The following is a 6,000-nucleotide window of genomic DNA, read 5'->3' on the forward strand; positions in this document are numbered from 1 at the left end:
GGGTGCCCCGTGCTGCAGCACCCCGGGCTCGCAGCACCGTGCGAGCCGTGCCCGAGGGCAGCAGGGCCGCTCCACCTTCCCCTCCCTCACACACAGAGCCTCGGCTGCACAGTGCTCCCTGCCAGAGCGATACACATCGCTTCTCCCAGCTGAGAAAACACCAGCGAGAGCACAGGCCGCAACCAGGAACTCCCACAGCAGCACCTGGCTGCAGCTCCCACGGCACAGCCGGGCTGGGTGGAGAATCCAGCACCTCTCCAGGCCCGGCCCGGCCCGGCCTGGCTCCCTGCCCGGCTCCCGGCCCCCCGAGCGCACTGTGCGGCTCCGGGCTGCGGCTGCCAGCGGCTGGCCCGGGGGCTGCTGGCCCGGGGGCTGCGAGCTGCCTGCGCTTCAGTTTGATGGAGTGTCTGTCAAAGCTGGCCCTGGCACATGTGGGTCCTGCTCTGCGGAGGCCAAACGTGAGAAGAGCCCCCAGAGCTGGGCAAGAACCTGCTGCAGCTCGGGCTGTGCCGCAGAGTCAGTATGCAGCTCCCAAGGAGAAGCTGGGGGCTGGAGAGGATGGCAGACACCTTGGCTGGCAGGTGGAGAACGGTGCTGTGCTGGCAGTCACGGGCAGTGCTTGTGGGGGGCCACCTCTCTGCTCAGCAGTAAGTCACCCTCACTGCTCACCCCTGCCTCAGTCTCCAGGTCCCAGTTTTCCTGGCTGGTGTTGCCACAACGTTCAGGGAGCCTGGAAAGACTGGCTTTGAGCCCCATTTGCACTCAAACATGTGGGAGGGCTGCTCAGCTCTCAGGTGTGGATAGGCGTTTTTCAGACACTTCTGTTCAGGTGTTCAGCATTTAGCCCAACCATCTCCAGGCTTTACCTGCACCTCCCTTTTCCCCACCAGCAGCACCAACATGAAGATAGGCAGAAGAAGGTTTGAAGGGGAAGATATTGTGGTGGCTCCTTGGAAGGGAATTTCAGCTCTGTCCTAGAACAGTGAACTCTAGCAAGGTGTTAGGAGTTTTTTAGGAGAGTCTCTGATGTCCTCTGGTTTTTTGTGAGCTTCCTAAGTGAAACCCCAGGAAATCTGCTGACTTCTTCCTGTTTTCTTCCTAGGTTGTTTTCATTTGTTGGCTGGTTTGTTTTTGTTTTTGTTTTGTTTTCCCAAATCTCTTTGTGAATCTCTGATTAATTCAGCTTCTGATTCCTTGGCAGTCACCTCTGGAGACAATGCTGAAGATTTCCACACATGTGATCCATCTTCTTCTTGGCTGCATAGTCCTCAGTGCTGGAATTGGGTAAGAAATGTTACAACAGACCCTAGTACACCAGAGCAGAGGTGTTAGGAAATAAAATATTGCACAGTGCTGCGTGAAAAACTCTTTGATTAATTAAAGGCGTAGGCGGCTACACAATTGCATCAAATTATCCACGCGCCGTGGCAGAATGTGAGATAAAGGCATTGATTTCTTATTCCAAGGACATGGTCAAGCAGCCCTTGCCGAGCCTGCAGGGAGCTGCTGGCCTGAAGGTGAGCAGGAGTATTTCCATGGAGATGTTTTCACAGAAGCAGGAGGTAAGGGTGGCCTCTACCATGCTGTGCCTAGAAGGTGCTGCATGCTTCTGTAAAAGGAGCCTGGCCCTGAGCAGTGCCCACTGCCCCACAGGGCATTGCCCTCTCAAGGCTGATGCTGAGCAACTACCCAGCCCTGAGCACTGGCCTGTGGAGGCCAGTCCTCCGTCTCTGGGGAGCCTCAAACCCACAACATCCTTTGAAAAATCCTGAGCAGGGCTTCCCTTAGCTGGAGGAGTAGCCTGTAGTGGTTTCTGCCTGCCACTGAGGGTGATTTGCTCTCCTTAGAGAAAAGTTTTATTCCAGCTTTAAGTGACTGGGTAGCAACACAGTTGCCTCTATTATGGTTTATATTCTAGTTTTCCTGCTGCTTAATTAGTGATTGAACAGGAGGAAGTCAGTTGTTTAGGAGCCATCAGCGGGCAGGATTGTGCTGTGCATTGGAGGTTTAGGGCTCACAGTAAAAACACATGCACCAGAACCACACACAAACTTGGTTTTGCACAACTCTAACAGCAGAGACTCAGCTTTCCCCGAAGAAGAGATGTCTGAACATGTTCCACCTGGCCCAGAACCTTATCATTTCACCCAGGGGTAAAACATGAGTGAGTAACCATTAAGGCAAGTATGTTAGCCAGGCTATGGGCAGCAACTGTCTGAGATGGTTTCAGCCTTGCCTCGGAGGTGAGGAAATGGGACATGACTGGAAAGCCCTGCCAGGGTTGCCAGCAGCCACATGAAGATGGGCAGGTGAGGAGGTGAAGGCACCCTGGATCCTACACAGGCAGTGACCAGCTGCTGTCTGAAGAGAATGAAATTGGAGTTTGTTTGTTTGTTTATTTGCTGTTGTTTTTGCAGTAGTGCCCCTATGGCCAGGAAGAAGAACAGAGATGTTTCAGAGGAGATAGAGCCTATGGAGAGAATCTAGCTGGAAAGAAACTGTAGCTCTTTAGTCTCACATCTCCACTTGAAGTGAGGTGATGCTGGGCCTGAGGAGAACACAGATTAATCCTTGCATGCCTGCTTAGGCCAGGGCATCTGGAATAGCTTTGACAGTTGAGACAGGCAAATCAAACCCAGTGAGGCTGCAGAAAAGGATGCCCAAGACAGACATCTACACTAATTCAGGCCAGTTTCCTAAGCCTGATTTTCTTCCCGTTCATGCTGGCTGTGGGCATGCCCCCTGCAAGTGAGAGAAGAGCATTAGCGGGGTGGCCAGGCATGACAGGGAGAGAAAAGGTCAAGGTGATGCTCCCAGATGTCTGTGTTCACAGGCAGCACTCTGCCCTTTTCCCCCTTCTAGGGTAGAACAGGATGATCCCTTTGGTGCATTTGTCCCTGTTCATACCAAGTGTGCCTGCAAGGCAGAGCTGCCTTCAGACTACCATGGCCTGGCACACTGTGACTCTTGGCTTGCAGAGCTACTGAAGGATGAGAAAACAAAAAGTCCTGTTGGGTTTTCTCCAGAAGCTGCAGGTATTTAGAAGGAATTAGCAGCAGCCATGCCATTTCTTGGGAAGGGTGGAAGTGCTGGAAGTGAGATCAGGTTTGAAGGCGGCAGGGGAGAACCCAAGGCAGTGCCTGGGGTGTGCAGCACGTGGGTCTCCCCAGCAGTGCTTACAGTGGGAGCAAAATGGGATTGCAGCTCTTCCCTATAGCCTGGAGCATGGGCTACCCAGCAGGAGCTTCTGTCCTGGAAATTTCCTTTTGCTGCTGGGCCCATCGCAAGAGCAGGAGAGATGTTTGTTATCTTTTCTGGTGGCGCCAGCAGTTGAGCAAGAGGAGTGGGAGGCTGGCTGCTGGCTCCTGTATCCGTGCCATCAGGAGCTCCCACCTCATCCCGCTGGGTGGGGGACTCACAGGCTCGGTAGCATTCCTGGTATGGTGCATCTCCCCTTTTGTTTCACTGTAATTAGTCTGAAAAGGGAGAAAGGATGTGGCATCTTCCTCCTCAAGGGGAACTAAAGGCTCATTAGCGGGGTGCGGGTCGTGGCTGCAGGGGCAGCACCGTGGCAAACAGGGAGGGACGTGCCCGGTGCCAGCGGAGCAGGGCAGGGTGTGTGCTCATCAGCCAGGATTTCTCACTCCCTGCAGCGCCTGGCTTTGGTGCAGGCACGTTTACTTTCCCTGCAGCCTTTCAGGAGGCTCCAGAAGGGTGGGCAAGCCCGAGATGCCGGGAAAGCCTTGTGGCAGCATCTTGTGGGCTTGTGGCTGGCAGGGTGGACCTGGCAGGTTGCTGGGCACAGAAGAGCACAGCATGTCATTTGCTCGTGGCTGAACTTTTGGAAGATGCTCACGAACATCCGCCTCTTCATAGCCATGAGCGAGATGGAGAAACCCTCCTGGGCTGCTCTGCTTGCAGAGATGCTGTGAAGGCTCTGTGAGTCACCTGGGGAAGCACAGGGTGCAGCCAGGCTCCAGAGAAAGTCCAGATGCACTTCATCCCATCCTGGATAGGGTCTGGGACACAGCTTGGGGTGGGGACGGGTATTCTGTGTTTGCTCAGAGCACCTCAGGGTGTCAACCACACATGGCTCAGGGCTTTCCCTGGGCACTTCAGTGACAAACTCCTTCCCTGCAGCTGTGCAAAATGAGTGCAGTGATCACCCCACTACTTCTGAGGAGTTCACAGCCTGCCCCATCCTCTCCCTGTGCCATGGGCTGACTTTATTTTTCCTTTGAACCGCTGGCCAGAGGAAGGAAGGAGGGGCTCACACGACAGCTTTTTCCAGTGTGCTTGTGGGGGAGAAAAATGCTGTGGGAGGTGGCTGAGAGCTCTTTCTCCCCACCTAGACAGGGAGGCCATCCGCCCACACCCAGTTCTTCTGCTTGGAGGAGCCAGGCTGTGCTGTAGGCAGGTAACTGTCACAGAGTAGATAGACGTGAAACTACTCAGCTTCTTCGGCCTCACCCAGGGCCAGAAGGGTTTTTTGAAAACAAAAATAAAGGGGAAAATACAGACTCCACCCTTCCACCCATTTTGGTTGGCAAATCAAATAAAACAATCTCAAAGTTGGCACCACAGGAGCAGTGAATGCCAGCGCCCAGCCTCTCACATGAGGTGTTGAAATGAAAGGAGCTGAACAAACAACCCCCAGGTGCCTGGGGACTGCAAACTGGTTTCAAGATGCTGGTGGGTTGTTTTTTCCTGTGTGGTGGTGGGAGCAGCTCCCCACAATGACCACATGACTGGGAAACTGTCCCCTATAGCGACTTGGTCATCCCTGGGCTATGGGCACACTTTGATTTGGCTCAATGAAAAGGGCTGAGTGAGAAAGGCATGTCACCACAGATGGTTTCCATGGACATCCTGGCTTGGGGCAATGCAGCCAGTGACAACATGGTGAAGGGGACATCAGGCTCAGCCATCACCTCAGATATGCCCAGCAGTGGCAGGGAGCCCTGCAAGGATAAGCTGGGTGCCAAAGTGTCCCACAGCCCCACAGCAGCTGCAACTTCTGCCCCAGATGGATACGCTTGGCCCATGCCTGTTTGGTTGCTGTAACTAATAGGAGTCTTTAAAATACAGGTGGGGGAGGGGGGTTTCAGTGGTTTTACAGACAAAATTCCCCTGCTTAGGGCTATGTACACTCAGAGGTCGCTCTGGGTTTGCCATGAACAGACCTTGTCATGGGCACTACGATTTTTTCAAAATTGGTCAGGGGATCCACATTCTCCTCTCTAGGGGTGGGAATGATAAGACAGCTTCTTCTCCACCTTTGCTACAGTCCAGTTACAGCACTGTGAGCAGCTGGGACATGCTCTGCAGGGCAATCACACTTCTTCACAGCTTCTGCCACAATGCAGTCAAATCAAGCACTCATTTCTTGCACTGGGGCTGCCAAGGCGCACTGGGGGCCATGTGGTGGCCTCATATCTCAGCAGTGAGGTGGGGACAAGCGTTAACCTGATGCTGTCAGCTGACATTGGGTGCCGGAGCACTGCAAGCAGGGGATGTGACACTGGGCTGCCCTGGGATACCAGCACCACTCCTGGCACTGCCAGGATCAGGCCAGCCAGTCTGCTGCAACATTTTACCCCTGAGCTTAGGGCAGTTGCAGAAAGGCCCTGTGTGATGGAAGAGTGGTTTTCCCTGGTGTTTTCCCCCTGTGGCTCAGCTGTTGGGCTGGCATGCAAGGCCAGGCAGGAGGTGCTTATCAGCTCACCCCATCAGGGCAGGAGGCAGGGTGCCCTGCCATCTCTGCTGCTAATCTCATTATAAATAAAGGAGGAGTAGAAGCTAAACTGAGCCCATATCAATTCCCCCTGCCCTGCCCTGCTCAACTTCAGGAAATACCTACTAGAATTGCCATTCTCATTATCCAAACCATCCCTGGAAACAATCATTAGCTGACTTGCCCCTTTGCCAAGTGTGTCTTGCTCACCAGCCTGCTCTGTTTGCCCACAGGGCCCCCAGAGTGCCTGCTCCCATCAGGGCTCC

Source organism: Onychostruthus taczanowskii, unplaced genomic scaffold (assembly GCF_017590055.1).
Source record: "Onychostruthus taczanowskii isolate IOZ18803 unplaced genomic scaffold, ASM1759005v1 scaffold24, whole genome shotgun sequence".
NCBI classification, from domain to species: Eukaryota; Metazoa; Chordata; class Aves; order Passeriformes; family Passeridae; genus Onychostruthus; species Onychostruthus taczanowskii.